Consider the following 18263-nt stretch of genomic DNA (forward strand, 5'->3'; position numbering starts at 1 on the left):
ACTTTTGAAAGTTCAGCTCCGACAGCTGCTCACACAAAGAGGACCATACTGAAGACTCTATGGAGAGAGTAAGAATGTTCTCCCCTGTGTTTGGTGAGTAGAGAATGTAGAGCACTCTTAATGAGACACCAGGCAGCTCCCCAACTGTGGTAATAATAGCTAATAGGGTCAGGGTGAGGGTTAGGGAGATAAGACATGTGAAGTGCTTAAAATGTTGTCCAGCATATAGGAAGGCCTCTGCTGTTTTGCTGCTGCTTCCATGGGTGGCCTCATGACTCCAGGCACCCTGGGAATGAGTTTTGATCTTTTTGGAACCATCTCGTGAAGTTTTCATAACTTACTGGCCCAAGATATGTCAAAGGTATAGACAAAAGGCAAGCAGAGATCATCTTTAATACAAGATATTTATTTAGAAACAAAGATTCAGCCAAGCTTTTCCTCTTTGATAGCTTGTCATTTCCCTGTTGGAGGAGGAGTAGAGATCTGCAGGAAGAATGAATATGTAGGTCATTTAGTTCAACCCGCTGGGTGTAAGGCCAATAATATGGAGAACAGAGGATGCACCAAGATAACAGATAACTTGTCACCATCAGTAGATCAGTAGATCAGTAGATACACTAGGTATTCTCCCTTCATTTGTCAATTTCCATGGAGAAAGGAAAGCCAAAATCACACTTAATCATGAAACTGAAACACAGCCCAATCTTCTTTAAAGAAAGCAAACTTTATGTAGTCTTTTAAATTAATCCTACTATGGAGATGTAGCTAAGCCCACAAAGCTGTATCTTGTCAAATGCTTTTTCTGTATCAATTGAGTGGACCAAGTGGTTCTTCTTTCTTCTCTTATTGATTTGTTTCTATCACACTGATTGATTTGAAAATGTTGATGATCTTTGAAAGAGAAAATTCCAAAGTAGCTTCAAAGAATTCAGAGGAAGACAAGCTATGAGGGAAGTAGAACTCTCTGGAAGCCACAATGCCCACTACGAGAAACTAGGCCTTGTGGTCAGCTCAAGACATGTGGTCAGCTCAAGACGTGAAGACTCTTCCAGCCTCACAGAAGGGGAAAGCCAACTGTCATATCCAAGCCTCAAGAGAACTGAAAGGCTGGATTACAGAGAAGAAGAAGCATGGTAAGATCTGTGCACCAAGGAAGTTTTGCCAACAACCCAATCTGTGGTAAGCTCTTTGACACTTGCGTCTATTCTGCTTGAACCTAAGTCCAATAGCAATAAACCATGAGGGTAATATCAGAGTAGAAAGGTTCTGGGTCCAAGAGTGCTAGGAAGGATTTATATTTGTGGCATCTGGAGGCCTTGTGGCTGGGACACAGGCATTATTTAAAGGACTCAAAGTTATAACTACAGAAAAGGAGCTAAGCACCAAATCCAAACTAGACATGAAGACAGAAAGGAGAAAACAGCAAAGTACATAGAAGGCTAAGATGCAGGGCAGACAGGGGAACAGGGGAACAGGGTTCTGAAACAGAGGCTGGGAATGATTTGCCCCAATCACACTTTATTCTCAGCACTCTAACAAAATTGCTCTTGTAAGAGTTACAGATGAGTCCTTGGATTGAACAGTGGTTTTCGGTCCTCTACTTTTTTCAGCAGCATTGGACACTGTTGACCATTCCTTCTTCCTTGATTGAAACTTCCTTGATTGTAAGTTTCTTCATTTGGCTTCCAGGAAACTATGTTGCTTGGAGCTTCTTCTACCTCATTAATTGCTCCTTCGGTCTTTTATGTTTGTTCTTTTTTTCTCAGCACACGGTCTTCTTTTCTTCTTTTCTTTACACTTTCACTTTGTGATTTCACCCAAGAAATTCAGTACTTTCTGTATAATTTAGATAGTGGTGATTCCCAAATGAATATCTCTAGTCTAACCTCTCTCATGAACTCCTATTCAGGTCTCTGCCGGGGTGTTTAATGGATACCTCAAACTTCATATGTCCAAAATTGAACCCCTTATTTTATCCCCAAATCTCTTTTACTCAAAGCTATTCCCATTTCAGCCCATGGGAACTCCATCCTTCCAGATGCTGAGGCCAAAGTCCTTGGTGTCGTCTTTGAACCCCCTATTCTCTCACCTCTTGTCCAATCCATCAGCAAATCCTATTGGCTCCGTCCTCCAAATACATCCAAAGCCCTATCTCTTTTCTCCACTTCCTCCCCTGCTCTCAGCCTCTAGCTTCTCTGTTCCAATTAGTAAAGCTGGATCCCAAGCATTTGTGCTGTTTTAACCTTTCCCCTACAGCCTAACTCGAACAGGACAGCCAGGTTTGTTTCCTCTTGGACGTAGAAGTCAGAGCATGTCATTCTCCTGTTCAAAACCCATTTCCCACAGAATTAAAGCCAAATTCCTTATAATATTCAAAAGAACTGACATGAGATCACGCCCTTACTTCTCTGACTTCATCCTCATTTCTCTCCCCCTTGCTCATGGGTCCAGCCATCATGGCCTCTTTATGGTTTTAGAAAACAGGAGGTACCATTCTACTTTTTGCTATTTACACTGGCTATTCCCTCTGCCTGTAACACTCTTCCCTAATTATCCATGACCTCCCTCTGACTTCTTTAAGTTCCCACTTAAGGTCAATTTCTTCATGAGTTCTACCCTGGTCACGCTATTTAAAATTCCAAGCTACTCCCAACACCACTACTCGGATGTCCTTTCACTGCTCAAAATTTTAAATCATACTTACTACCTTCTAATATATTATAAAAAGTACTCCTTTACACTCATCCATTATGTTTTCAGCTGTGACTATCTCCACTGTAAGCAAATAGGCTCGACAAAGTCAGGGTTCCTCTCTGTTTTGTTGACTTATGTATTCCAAGGGTCTAGCAGAGGGCCTGCTATGAGCTAGGTATCTATAAGGACGTGTTAAAGAAATACATGATGCAAAGAGTTAAAGGGGTGAGTCTTGAGGCTCTGGAGAGAGAAGACTTCTACAGAAGCGTGAGAGGTGAAGCAAGAAGACAGCAAGCAGCCTAGCATTCCAGCTCAGGTGAGATCTGATGGCACTTGGACAGGTGGTAGCAAGTGAGTAATCCCGTTTCTGGCCCAGTCTCCTTATCTGAACAGAGCTGGCCTCACCGTTAGCCAGTGCCGTACAATATGTCCCCATCTGGTCCTGGCCTGACTCCTAAGTCTTGTTAGATAGCATCTCTTTAAAGCCTGGCTCCAATGTTCATATCCAGGTGAAGCCAAAACCACCCAGCTGAATTTATCACTACCTCTCCTTGTTTCCACGGTATCTTGCCCATACCTTTCACGTAATGTGCATTGCACTGTATGAAAATTCAAACATGTATCTTTTCATAGCCATAAATTTGTGTTTCACCTGGTAGGTCGTGAGCCCCTTGGAACAGTGAATATGTTTCACTGCTACTTATCTTTGTAATAAAACCAAGACTAATGCCTGCCCATGGTAAATGATCAGTCAATAAATAACAATTATTTTAGATCCAGCTCCATACATTCCATCTTAAGGGGGGATATCTTTCTGCTCTAAACAGTTCAAATGTAATCATATGATAACAACGGATGCAAAATGATTCTTTCTCAGAGAAGTCATGCATTTTTCTAATTTAAAAAAAATTTTTTTGAGGAGGGGCCATTTCTACAATTAAATGTAGGCCATTTCTACAATTAAAAACATTTTAATGCAGGATCGTGCAAACATCATATCTTGTTTTTTGTTTTTGTTTTTGTTTTACCAGGAAAAAAATTCAGAATTTCAGGCAATCAGTCATTAAGTCCCAAGTTTGTGGCCTTGAAAGTGAAGCATGTCTTCAGCTCTAAAGAAGCAGATTAAACCACTTGTGCTGTCAGCTTGAAGCATTTGGAACCTGGCCAGAGCTGCCTAAATTTTTTTTTTCTTTCTTTCTTATTCTCTTCCTTTCTGCCAGGCTCTCACAGGGAGTTCATTTGCAGAATCAAATGAAAACCAATCCCTTTTATGCAAACCTTCCTGAGGCAGCAGGGCTATGTTTGGTCACAAGAGCAGTGGTTCGTGAGGTGGAAGGCTGGGTGGTGATTTTTTTCCCCCACCAGGCCTCGCCAAGGTCCTCCCCACCACGCAGCGATGAAAGGAAGGATCAAACAGCTCACTCAAAGCCAAGTTCCATCAGACTTGCCTTTGCTAAATATAGCGCACGTCAATAAACACCATTGTGAATATGCAGTTTGCCCGCTGAAGAATACATTGCCACCTCCATCAAAATTTGATGCATGCCTGGATGTGTTTAGATCTTCCTGGATACTCTTTGATCGACTGCAATCCAAAGCGAATTTTCTTCTTTATTTTAAAATCTGACGTTCAATCGTTTCTGCTCAGCGTTTTAGGTAAATTAATTAAAAACAAACAAACAAACAAACAAAAAACAACAACAAGAGTTCTGAATCAGGGAGGGCTGAATGAACAAAGTTTAATCACAGACAAGGCTGAAGTCTTGGCCATTCTTAAAAATACCACCTTAGGTCAGGCTGCCACGATCCATGTCCTGTGTCCATGAAGTGAGTCCTCTGTCAGTCAGGTAAGGACTGGGGAGATGGAGTGAAGATAATCGTTGCTTTAGACAAATTCTCCTGAGTGGTGTCTGCTGATACAATTGCCAGAACATGTTCTGTTTTCTCGTCTGGAAGACTCTGATGGTCAAGGTGCGGTACTTATTTTTGGTTTATGTTCACCTTTGATCCTGATGGAAGTCAACATCTTTGTTCTGTAGCCAGCACCCGATCCTTGGACTTCTGTTCACTCTCACCTCAAAAAAGATCAGGAGACAAAGCACACCCGGCACGCAAAGTTCAATAGCAGTTGGGGACAGGGACCTAGAACACTGTCTTCAGTGGGAGGCCTAGGGGTTACCACCAGAGGGCGTAAAGTTTTGCACTTACTTTGGCTTCTGAGCCCCCAGGCAAGGGGGAGAGTCGTGGGGATCTGAACACACGTGGGCAGAGCCCACCCGCTGTGGTGTGTGAGGGTGACAGTTGTGAGAGGAGCTTCCTGCCCCATGGGGTTCCGCTGCCTCCATGTTGGCATAGAAGAAAGCTTAGGACTTCATCCATCTATGGTTTTCAGCATCGGTGATTTGGGGGAGCAGGTTTTCACCCCTCCACACACCCGTTTCTTCTTCATTAGTTTATCCAGTCAACCCAACAAACTAGGGTCCCAATTTTAGAAAACAAATATTTCAGCCTTGAACCAGACAGAAAAAAAAGAAATAAAACATTCTGTAGCGCTAGCTGAATACAAGAGAAGTAGATTCTAACAGGACAAAGGAAGGGAAGAAGTCTATATTTTTTTCATTGTGCTTCCCCCCCTCCCTTTTTCCTTTTGTAGTTACCAGCCATTTTGTATCATTTATGTGCTTGGTTACTCAATCTTTAAAATGAGTGTAAACTAGGAATTTAGGCATTTATAAGATGGAGAGCCCTACTCCAGGAAAATCCAAAATAATACCCCCCAAATGACTTACAACATATGCATTGGGCTTGGTTTTCTTCTTTACCAGAGGATTGTTCAGTAAGTTCCTTTAAATCAGAATTGTGCGGACTGAAGCTTTTACAAACAGCTCTTGAGCATTGGAAGGAAACAAAAGATCTCAATTAATGTCTCAGCCACAGCACTTAGTAGCTGCATGACCTTGAGCACATAGGTGAGTGAATTTTCAGAGCTTCGTTTTCTCTTCTATAAAACAAAGATAGCAACACCTACTTCACAAACTTGTTAGGATCAAATGAGGCAGTTTGTGTGGAAGTGCTTAGTTAACACAACCCATTTATTTGTGAATTCAGGGAACTTTCGGCAGCATCTGCTCTGTGCCAGGCACTGCTCGGCACCGGTCTTGCGTTCTACATAGCGCGTGGCACCTTCGTTTGCGATTTTCATCTGTTAGGGACTTCCAGCTTATGTTGAAACTCGGTCTCTGTGCCGTACACCCACAAGTTCTTAGAACTCTATCAAGTGGGTAAACTGAGGGCCAATGACTCATATTCATTGACTTTGCAGAATTCAGATGCACTAGGAATGGTGAACAAACGGGGTGTGTGTGTGTGCAAACCGCAGCCTTTCCCCCACACAGGAGGGGAAAAAAGTGCCTCATGGTGTGTGGCTGCTGATGCTGCTGAGGGGCTGGGCATTGGACAGACTCTTCCAGGTTGCCCTGCAGCCCATTCCCAGAGCCCTTGAAGGGGGCACCATGGCAGTGTGTCCGTGATGGGGCTGGCTGGTATCTAGGTTCCGGAGCCACGCCACATCGGTGGGCTGTTCTGTCTCAGGCCGTTCTGATGTCTAGTGCTCCATACCACCTCCTTTGTGTCCTGCCCCAACGGCCTGAGGTCCTGCTGTCATCCACACTCTTCTCATCTCCCCATGCCTGCCCATGTGGAGCAAGGACTCTTTCCGTCTTGCATTAGATCCTAAAAGCTATCATTCACCATCTTGCCTTACACTTATCTCTTCTGTTTAGTTGGGCTTAAATACCTCGCTATGTAGACTTCCTCTGGAAATTTTTGTTTGCCCAGCCATAGGAAGCAAGATGGTAGCACTGTATAACTTGAAGGGGCTGTGGTCTGAATACGGGGCAGTGTGTGTCAGTAGCGTCTTCTGTAGCATCTGGTACTATACAGCTTGTCCGGCCATCTGTGGGGTAGCCCCGATAGGAAAACTAGCAGCTCTGGAAAATTCCTTGCAATTGAATCAAAGCTCAATCACGTCCATATTCTCCCATGCTCCCGCAAGTTGTTTTGGTCATTTTAATCTTTCTCCTCAGCATTGGAGAATGTTCCAAGTACAGGCTTTCTTAATCCCTAGGAAACTGCCTCCTCCCCTCCATCCATCTTTTCACAGCCCTCATGGGGGACTGTTTCATCTTTCCCCAGCATTGCTATAGCCACCCATTTCCTATCTGGTCTCCCTCCTCTCAGTTCCACCTCCCACCACTACCAGTTTTCTCGTGCTGACAGGGTGAGCCATCTAAATCACAGAGCTGGCCCAGCCATGCCCTGGCCTTCAACCCTATAATAACTTTCTATGGCCTTCAGGACAAAATCCACACTTCTGAGCATGGATATAGGACCCTTCATCATTCTGGCCCCTGCTCTCACCTTCTGCTTCTGGAACAATGTACTGGCTCATTGAACTCAAGGCTTTTGCATTTTATATTCACTTTGCCTAGACTGCCCTTCCACTCTTCTGTCCCCTTCTTCTGAACGAGCCCAGCTCAGATGTCACCTTCTCTGGATGTAATTTGAAGGCAGAAGTGGGACCAAGTATTTAGCAATAAAAACACTTCTTTAGCCCGCAGAGTGTTGAAAAGTAACAGTCTTGTAGAAAGGTCAGATAGAAAGTGCTGCCTCTCCCAGCACACCCTGATTTGTAGGGGATTAGATGGTAGGGGCAAGAAGTTCAGAGAGCTATCCACAGAGTAAGGGCCATGCCAAGCCTTTCTACTCTGTTCCTTCCTGGTCTCTGGCTGCCATGCAGAGGTGACCAGATGGCAGAACGGTTCCAGGAGGGACAGCCTCAAGTTGCATGGGAAATAAAAGTCAGAAAATGGAACAGAAAAAGTTGAAGCTTGGGAAACTGAAAAACCAAATTCTGGCCACCGTGTCTTTAGACCTCTGATTATCATTCCATTATGATCTGTCCAAGGTTTGCATATCATGCTTCACGCAGCTCTAGGTGTTGCAGATGCTTTTCAAGAGCCACATCAGGGCACTAGAAGGAGCAGAAAGGTGATGAACCCAATTCCCCAAGATCACCTCCACTTCTGTCCTATATTCTGTTCTGCATAAAGTTCTATCAGTGCTGCTTCAAAAGCATTGCAAGACCCTAACGGAGACTAATTAATAAACAGTAGATATGCCATGAACCTTCTTCATATGTTTCACCTTCTCCGGGAGTTGAGTAAGACTGTTGACGATACTTCAGTGGTAATGGGGCATTGTTTCTGGCTGCTCCTGCTGTCACCTACCTGCTCTGCTCCTTCCAGCTAGGCTGCTGACCGGTCAAGGATCAGTTGGGCTTTGTCCCCCAACCACTCAATGCCAGCTGTACTCGTTGATGACATTCTTTTAATCACATATTCTATAAACCAGTGAAATGAGAGCCCTCTTTTCTATGAATACTAAGGAGAAGGCTTTGGGAAAACTTAATAAAAAACAAATCACTAAAAATATGGCTGTGGAATGGTGCGTGGGGAAGTCAACGCTGTAGGGGAAGATTGTAAAAATCTAAATGGAATATGCTCTCAGACTGTTTCAAGAGTATCCTGGAGTTCTTATTCCGCTGTAAAGAAATCCAATCTGGAAATTGTACGTGGCATATCAGAAGGTGGGGTTCACTAAAAAGGGGCAACAACCTAACTCCAAACAGTGTGTCCACACTCAGATCAAGCCTTGGCCCTACAGTCGTCACTGGAAAATAGACATTTATGTTTTAAGAAAAAATAAAATGTTTTGATAGACATACATATTATTTTTATGATTCCCCACTTTGAGACAGACCAGAAAATGTTCTTTCTGTAAAAACAAACAAGAGAACAAGCAAGAAAGACAAACTCACAGCAACAGTCTAGGCTCTGAGCTTCTGTTGGAATCTTTTTTTTTTGCCCCCAAACAGAGAAGTCACTTCTACTGAAGGGGACCCTGACTGGCTTTGCATTTGTGCAGCTGTCAGGCTCAATGGCCACTATAACACAGACAACATGGTCATTTCCAACTACAACAGGTGTCCCTGATTTGAAGTCTTTCTTAAATTTCAGCAGAGACTGCAGTATGATCATGAAAAAAAAGTTGGACCAGAAGGAGGAAGATAGTCGGGGGTGTGGAGTGAATGGTGTGACCTGGAGGATCTCTCTGTAACTGGTCGGTACATGGTCGGAGGGCCAGAGAGTTCTGCTTGGCAAACCCACCATTTAGAGATTTACTGATTCTGCTTTCAGCTGAGATCAGTTGCTGAATGACTTGTCTTGTTTTTGTTGGGTAGGGACTGGATGCCAATCATACAAATCTCTCTGTGCCCAGTGGTCGCTGAAACGACATACAACTAAATTAACGTTGCTAGGGGTCATCAGAAATGTGCTGACTGGGTGGGCATTGACATAAAGAGTGTAATACGTTGGTGCAAGGAAAATGTGTTACTTTGGTAGGAAGCACAGCCATCTGAAATCAGAATGTGGATCCCTGGGGTGCAAAACAGTTTGGGATAGACTAAGTATTTTATCAGGAGAATCTATGATCTGTAGTTAAGCACAACCCTTAGTAAAAATCAAGAACCTAGTGCCTTAAATTACAGACGAGGCATAAGCCTTAAAAATGTATCTTGTCATCTGTAGAATTCTACCTGGGAAGGTGGACTAGGTCTTCACATCTTTGCAAAGCAAACTTCTCCTATGTTTGCTGTCTGTCCTCTGTCTGGCTTCCTCAGACTCTCTTCCCCGTGACAGCCATTGTCTTAGTCCAGAAAATGTGTACCTTTTAAAATATATTGAAAGGGGCACCTGGGTGGATCAGTGGGTTAAGCTTTTGCCTTCAGCTCAGGTCATGATCTCAGGCTTCTGGGATTGAGCCCCGCATTAGGTTCTCTGCTCGGCAGGGAGCCTGCTTCCCTCTCCCTCTGCCTGCCTCTCTGCCTACTGGTGATTTCTCCATCAAATAAATAATAAAAAAATTTTAAAAATCTAAAATATATTTAAATATATTTTCTTTTTATAACACAGTTTACATCACATCTTATGTCCTGTTCTGCAACTTTCTTTATGCATCTTATTTTTAAAGCTCTACCATAAGGTAAAGTTCTATGTATTTCCTAAAGATTACTTAGCTAACTAGTTCATGTCTTACTTTATAGTGGCAATATGGACATAACAGGGAACAAAACCCCATTAAAACAATACAGAAAGATATAACTTTTAAAAAGAAAAACTGCTGACAGTCTGTGAGGTACAAGAGATCATCTGAGGGCTGGGAGGGGGCTGATATCTGAGGATGAGAAGTTTCTGTCAGGAGCAGGAATTGGCCTGCTCTGATGAGACTTTCCATCTTCTGTCAAATTCAAGGCTCGCCTAGGGCTCTGGGAGAACTGGTTTACTTTTCCAGAGAACAATCTGTAGAATAAAACTGGAGTAATGTCAGGAAATGTCCCCCAACTTCGTTATTATCTCTAACAAATCTCTGCTAGTTTATACCTCAAGTAAGCTACTAATTAGGTGGGAGTCAGAATTTTTGCAGGTCAGACTTTCTAGTAGAATGGGAGTCAGGCCATTATGAGGCCTGTTTATTCCCTTGGTTAATAATTTTCCTTTTGTTCAGGACTGTGCTTCCTTTTTTTCAGCTAAATGAGCTTAACAGATTCCTCTAAATTAAATTAGATTTATCAATTAAATTCCTCTAAATTAAAAGAGCCAACTGGAGGATAGTTCTTAATGGGGTAAAGAGTTGTGGTCTCCAGTTTTCATCAAGAGGAAGGAGTCTTGGAGGGCCACAAGAGGGGCATTGGCTTTGGGGCCAGACCATGTGCTTGGATTCAAATCCAAGCAAATACATACTAGCCATGGGATCTAGGCATGATTTGACTCTCCAAGCCTCTATCGCCTCATATGCAAGCTGAGGTGTATTGATCCCCCAATTATAGGTCTACTGGGAGAAGTAAATAAGATAATGTATTTTCCCATGGGCCAGGTCCTTACATGTACAGCTGGGTTAGGCACTGTGATAGATTTCCAGAGAATGACACATGCTAAGTATATGGCAGGCAATCATTAAAGACTTGTTGACTGGACTCAATCTCATAAAGCAACAGGGACACTCAAAAAATAAATAAAACAAATATGAGACCATCACTGAAAGAGCTTTGGAATGGTGCTTTAAGAGAGTAGATTAAGCAACTCTTCCCACATATGCTCTTTAGGACTTCTCTTCCAGGAATACACATAAGGAACAGGGAGGAGGAAAATCAGATACTTCTTGAGACTAAAAGAAAAATTATACAAATAATAAATATAATATATCCAGTGTCACGTGATCATTAATGAAAAATTCTGTTGCAAAGGGCCAAGGCTTAAATTCTGGCCTGATTCACTTCCAGGATACAAATATCTAGGTCAGTATTTCTTGGTCTCGGCACTTCTGACATTTTGGGAGAGATGCTGCTCTGTTGGGGGTGGGGGGACTGTCCCATGCATTTTAGTGTGTTTGGCCACGTGCCTGACTTTCACACACTAAATGCCAGTAGGACTCTCCACCAAGCTGTGACAACAAAAAATGTCTCCAGATGTTGCCAAATGTCCTATATCCCACAAAATTGTCCCTAGCGAGAACCACGGCCCTAGGGCCTATTTGGCCAAAGAATGTAAGAAAAAATGTATTCCCAAGGAAGAGACCCAACACTTGGGCTTAGCCCAGTATGTGGCTAGGACATATTGGAGGAAATGTAATTTATATCAAGACTATTTCGAAGGTAAGTTGCTGGGACACTTCTGAGCACCGATGTTCTTGCAAGCCAGATTAGACTTCCAGTCCAGCTGTATGTTTGTGCCCAAAGGAGAAAAGGATTACAAAAACTGGAAAGCTCTGTTTTCACTGAAGTCTTACAGAAACACTGAGAAAGGTGTCCTTCCTCATCATCTGTCCCTCTTGCTAACTCTGGCCACTCTTCTGCCTGATGTTCTTCCAATGTACTGGTTAATTATGTCTTTTACTCTGCACTTTGGATCCTTTGACATCTCAGGGCTTGTTGACTCTGGAGAGACTCCCCTCCCAGGACTAGCCAGTCACTAGAGCTAACGAACAACATGCTTGTGAGTGTGAGTTTCATACCCAAACTAGCCAACCCAGGGCCCACATCACCACCCACCTCCCCTACGGGCTCTCACACTCAGAGCCACTGTTTCCCTGCCTCAGTCACCCCCAGAACCAGATACCAGACAACTCCAGGCAGCCCCTTTGCCTCAGAGCACCCTGAAATTATTCAGACTTGACAGTTCTAAAAGGCGTTCCCTGCTTTGCACATTCCTTCTCACGGAAACCACAACGACAACCCTGCCTCACATTTTCCCCCTCACACCCTTACCTTCTTGACTGACCCTTGTGCTCCCTCATAGCACCCTTCTTCCTGGAATTTATGGATATGACCTTTTCAATGATAACCATCTCCTGATCAGTTGACCCTTCCATACCTGAAAAACCATAAATCCCACATTTTAAAGGACATTCTTGCTATGCTGCCACCGCAGAACATACATGTTTTTCCCAGCATGGGTTCATTCATACCCCAGGCGCTTTCTCCAAGCACGCCATGTGCACTCCTGCTGCAGGGCTCGTGCCCGTGCCCTTCCTTCTGCCGGAAATGGCCCTCTTTCTTCAGAAGCCCTTTACCCAGACCCCAGGAGCTTCTCCACATTCCAGATCTCATCTCAATCAGGAACTTCTTCAGAGACCTCCCCTGTGCCCCTGCCAAGGTCAAGTCCCTTTGCCATTGTTCTCATAAGCTCTCTACTGGTTCTTCTTAGCAGTTAAGGTAGCTTGCATTTGATTTCCTGAGTGATTATTTGATTAAGGTCTGGTGTCCCCCTTTAGATTGGAAACACCCAGAGAACAGCGGCTGTGTCTTTTTTCTCACGATCATGTCTTCTGCTCATTGCCCAGTACATTGTACATGCTCAATATTTGTTGGTTGAATGAAGAGATGAATCCCTTGGGGATCCTAGAAAAGACAAGAGGAGTCTTCAGAGACTTTGAAGAGAAGGAGTCTTTCCCAACAAGAGAAAGTTGGAAAAGAGTCAGAGAAATATATTTTATTACTGTGAACATGGCTTCCCTGGCCCAAGGCAGCTGGATTGTAACAGACAACCACCCAGTGTTAGCAGATTATAGCACATACATGGGATGGCGTATTATGCATGCACTGTTATCTCCATCTTAAAGATAAAGAAAATGAAGCATCTCTAGGGAGAACACTTGCCTGTGGCTATATATTAGTATCATAACTACATTAACAACTACGGTAATAGCAATCTTCTTGAGTTAGGATTATTTTTCTATTCTCTAAATTTTCTGCAATGAACATGGGTTAATTTTGTGACATAACATAATTAGTTTAAAAAGACATGTAATTGTTTTTAATGACAAAAATGTTCTTTAAAGCAATGTTAATTGTCAGATAAGACAGCAAGATAAATTTTATATACAGTATCATTTCAGTGATGTTTTGTAAAAAGCAGAAAAAAATATATTGAAAGGAAATGGGTACCCATGTTAGAAAATGAATGGTTTTTTCTCTTTACTTGAGCACTTCAGCATTTCCCAAATTCCTTACCATGATCTTGCTTTCCTTATTAAGCAGTTTGCCAAAGCTGTCCACTGTACAGCAGTTACCACTGGGATGGTTTCTTGGCAGACTAAATCCGCCCAAAGTTTCTGAAGCACCTTAAACTCTCACCCCACAATATCAGGAATGCAGGAGATTTAATTTTTTTCCCTATAACAAAACGAATTTGTATTTCAGGTTTAAGAATGGGAAAAGTCTCAAGGCCAATGTATTTCACTCCCTTTTCTTCCCCAGCCTGCCCCCACCTTCGCCCCGCCTGCACCCCCTTCCTAGGGATTAGCCACCATGTTCTACTGCAACTCAAAATATCAGGGGAAGAAAAACCATTATGTCAATATTCCAGAAATATGATCTTTCCTTGCATCAGTGGTACTGAAGCAGTCAGACCCCAAATCAGACCAAACCCTACTCACCCTCTGAGGGACTGACACTCTTGCCTTTTTGAGGTGGGATAACGTAAAAATCCTACCCTCCTGTGACTTAAAGTCATCCAGGCTGATGTGACCTCTTTTTCCCCAGGTTGAGGGTTTATTGTCAAATGGAGATTGAATCCTTTTTACCTAGAAGGGTGGTCAACTCAGGTCATCTTGGAGGGAACTGAAAGAGTACATTGAAGCCTGAACTGGCAGCTGCTTTTGGCTATTAAGTAGTCTTTCTGCACTGGAGCAGATGGTGTTGGCAGGGCCACTGAAGTCACCCTGGAAAGACAAACACATTGAAAAGTGGGTTTTGACTTTCCACATTAAATATCTTTTGAGTCTATATACATACATATATATAGTTGAGTTTGATAAATACATATTTTCTATATATAATACACAGATTTTATATATTACATATTTATATAATATATATTTCTTATATAGTAATATAATATGTATATTTTATATATTAAATATTTTATATATAATATATATTTCTTATATATGATATATTTCATATGTATATCTATCACTAGCATTTTAACAATCTTACTTTGCAGGCTGGTCTGTCAGTGTACTTTCAATGCCTACCTAACCCAGTGCTTGGCACATGCTGGGAATTCCATATCAGTTTGTTGTATTTATGATAAATTAAAAAATGGTAAGTGATTTCTAAAGGGTGAATATCGGGGTGCCTGGGTGGCTCAGTCAGTTAAGTGTAAGATTTCAGTTAGGGTCATGATCCCAGGGTCCTGGGATGGAGCCCCACATCTGGCACCCTGATCAGCCGGGACCCTGTTTCCTCCCTGTGTCTGCCGCTCCCCCTGCTTGTGCTCTCTCTCTTTGTCACATAAACAAATCAATAAATAAAGGGTGACTATCCACAGATAACATGCACACAGCTAGGACACAATTCAAATTTATTCTCTCTGTAAGAGGGCATATGGGGAGTCTGAAGGGATAAGAAGGTAACTTGCTACTTTTCCTGGCACTCCAGAGCTGGAGCAAGGATCATCTAGAGTAGGAAATGTGCTCCTCGCCATGCTCGGTGGCGAGGAGGGCGTTCCTTGCGTGGTCCGCAGACGTACCAGGCTCGTACCAGAATGGCACTTCTGGCTGGCGGTGCTTCTGGCTGGCGGCATGCCGAGGGATGCAGAACCGCTGTAGAGAGTCCACTACAAGCTCATTGTGTCTCACGACTCAGGACTGCCTGGGGCAGGACGGCACTGCCCAGAGAGACCCGGGAGCAGCCACAGGTGTACAAGCGGTAGGTCCTTAAGGTGGCGGCTCCAGAGCGTGAGCAGTCTTCTGAACCTGGTTTTGGAGTCAGCCGAGAATCCAGTCACGAACACAGATCTCATAATGACTTCGGGAATTTGGAACTCAGCGCCGGGCGACACCCTCTGTTTCCATTATTATCGTCACGATCATTAACTTTGCAATTACACTTATTTGAACACCTACACACTAGGCACTGTGCCAAGTACTTTGTTTCTAATTGTTACAACCTCTCTAGAAGGTATTATCTTCACGTTACAAAAAAGGAAATGAGCCCCAGAGAGGCTAAATAACTTTCTTAAGGCTCATAGCTAGGGAAAAGCTTGCCTTCTGAGCTTCAAAACCCATTAATGACTCCTCATTACTTAAAGTTGCTGTTGGTATCCGTATTTCAAAGAACACTAGGGGGAGAGGAGACGTGCCATGGAGGGGCCTCAGGAGCCATCTCAAGGGCAAGGTCATGGGGAAGGTTCCAAGGTTCCTCCTGCAGAGCACATTTTGATAAAGCTTCTCTGATTTCATCTATTTTCAATACCAGTCATCTATTTAAGATTTAATTTGATTTCTTCAGGGCTCGGCTCTGATACCTGAGGAAAAAACAAACAAACAAACAAATTTTTGGCATTTCTGGACCTTCAGAAACTTACCCCAAGACATCATCCCTCCTGTAACTACAATCCCTGTTCTTGAACATTTCTGTTCCCATCACACTGGCCAAATTGTTGTTTCTGGAACTCCCTTCTTGTCTATTTGACTCTGTGCCTTTCTTCAGTCTCCCAGGCTCGAGCTGATTTCTTTCTGCCCCCCTTCCTGCTGTGGCACAGTCTGCCCCCTGGAGACTTCACCAGCCTCCCCTGCCTGGAAGTTATTCAGAAGGGCAGAAGGGGTGGAGGGCGGGGAGTGGGTGGAAGGTGCCACTGGCATCTGGTGGGGAAGGGATGCTGCTAAACATTCTATAATGCATAAGACAGGCTCAAAGTGTCAGTAGGGCCAAGGGAGGGAAACCCTCCAACAGGGCTTGGAAACTTAACAAAAATTGAAAAGAAAGAGTAAAACCATCTTTATTCTCAGATGACATGATTGTTAACGTACAAATTCCCAAGGAATCTATAAAACGCTATGAGGATTACTAAATTAATTTATAAGGTCACAGGATACAAAGTCAATGTACCAAAAAATTAATCTTATTTTTGTATACTTGCAGAAAACACCTAGAAAATACTTTTTAATCATAGCAACAAATGCATAAAATATTTCAGAATAAATTTAATGAAAGATGTGTAAGACCTCTACACTGAAAACTTTGTTGGAAGAGATCAAAAAAATCTAAATAAATGGAGAGACTTCGAATTTTCCTGGATCAAAAGACACAATATTGTTAAGATATTAAGTCTCCCTAAATTAATCTGTGCATTAAATACAATCTCAACTAAAAAATTAGATTTTTTGGTAGAAATTGACTCCAATATGAATCCAACATGATTCCACAAACATCTGGAGGACTCACCAATTTTTAAGGTGATTTTCAGATCTATTATAAAGTTATAGTAATCAGGATAATGTGGAATTATCATAAGTACAGACAAATAAATTGATGGAACAGATTAGAAAGTTGGGAAATAGACTCATATATATAGAACCATTTTTAAAATTTTTTTACGAAGGTTTTAAGACAATTCATTAGGAAAGAAAAGTCTTTTAAACAAAGGGAGCTGGAAAAACTAGAATAGATGGGGAAAAAATGAACCTCAGCTGTACCTCACACGGTACATAAAAATTAACTAAAGATGGGTCATAGACCTAAAAAGGTCATAGACCTTTTTAAAAAATGAACAGACAAACCATAAACTAGGAGAAAATATTCATTTATATGTATATCTCTGTCAAAGGACTTGTATCTAAACTATATATACCCCCCAAAAAAGCAATCCAATTAAAAAATGGGCAAATCATTTGCATAGACAATTCACACTCCAAAATGAGCATTAGTCCAAGGAGAAATTAGCACTCATAAAAATAACCATTTATACTCCTTACTTCTGTTACTGCTTACCGTAAGCAAGAAGTCTCACAACTTCTCTGTCAAAAGGATGATGGGCTATATTGCTTAATCTATGGGGGGAAATTTAAGATATGAAATCTCCAAGCTTGGATGTTGTTTATCCAAGTAAAGAGAAGGACAAATTTGAAAATTCTGTTCTACATGCAGGAGTGTTGACTTCTGGTAAACCATGATGATTAAGCACAAATATTTATCTCTACACCCTCCCTCCAAAATCCATTAAAACAACAATAATGGAAGAAAAATGTTCTAAAATCACAATAAAAGAAAAAGAATAGATGAAGGGAGATGAGGATTGTCAACAAATTTTTGGAAGTCAAGAAGACAGTGGATTGGTGGTAACTGACTCTAGCAGAGCAGAGAAAGCTAAAATGTAAGCATCTGAGACACACAGGAAGATGTTGAAAAGAAGCAAACTGTTTCATTTAGCAGAACCATGGAGAGTCTCAAGAATTGGATGTAACCAGTTACTTTGGAAGGCGACTCTGAGAAATGAGAAGAGAAATAGGAAAAATATGTATCAAGAGCATGTCAACTCCTAGGTAGTTGCCATGTTCCTTCATAGCCTGGTGCATACCCCTGTCCACCCCAGCAAGGGCAGGGAGGTATACTCTACAGGGAAGTTGCATCAGAGTTTGTAGAATCAAGTAGATCAAGTATGGATAGAAGATGGTGTGGATGATACCTGCATCAAAATCAACTGGAATATAAATTTAAGGTGTATTAGGATGGTAAGGAGATAATGTTTTTTTCAAGCTAAATGTCTTTTTGTCTTTCTCTTCATTGAATATAACTTTTGTCCTATTATGCACCAGGCATTTATTGCCAATGATAAAATTCAATTTCAAGCTTTTAAGCAAAATTTAGAATTTTAGAAAACTTGTATCTGCACAGTAAGAGGCAGTTTCCTCTTACTGGAATCCTTAAAGTCTTTTCCAAATACTTAAAGACTTTTCTGATTAGACTGACAAAACCAATGGGTTTGTTTAATATTGTATAATGAGAAAGTGCCAACATTTGGAAGATTCATGTGTCTCAGTGAACCATCCTCTTTCCAATGACCAATCACCATGTCATAAAATTATGAATGAGTAAAAGATGACTGAAAATCCAAGATGGAAAAAGTCTTTTAGGGGCACCTGGGTGGCTCAGTGGGTTAAGCCGC

The 18263-nt window shown here is 42.1% G+C and overlaps 1 long non-coding RNA gene across 1 annotated transcript; it reads right to left on the bottom strand.

Annotated features, from left to right (window-relative positions):
- Nucleotides 1-10766: 10766 nt before the first annotated feature.
- Nucleotides 10767-15570, bottom strand: LOC101686917. The gene is made up of 4 exons (XR_199134.3): nt 14847-15570; nt 13897-14034; nt 13325-13486; nt 10767-12712 (listed from the first exon to the last, which is right to left on the bottom strand). It is a non-coding gene; the product is annotated as an uncharacterized LOC101686917 (long non-coding RNA).
- Nucleotides 15571-18263: the final 2693 nt, after the last annotated feature.

The sequence above is a fragment of the Mustela putorius genome, unplaced genomic scaffold, assembly GCF_011764305.1.
Source record: "Mustela putorius furo isolate JIRA1106 unplaced genomic scaffold, ASM1176430v1.1 tig00003871_pilon_pilon_pilon, whole genome shotgun sequence".
In the NCBI taxonomy this organism is placed as follows: Eukaryota; Metazoa; Chordata; class Mammalia; order Carnivora; family Mustelidae; genus Mustela; species Mustela putorius.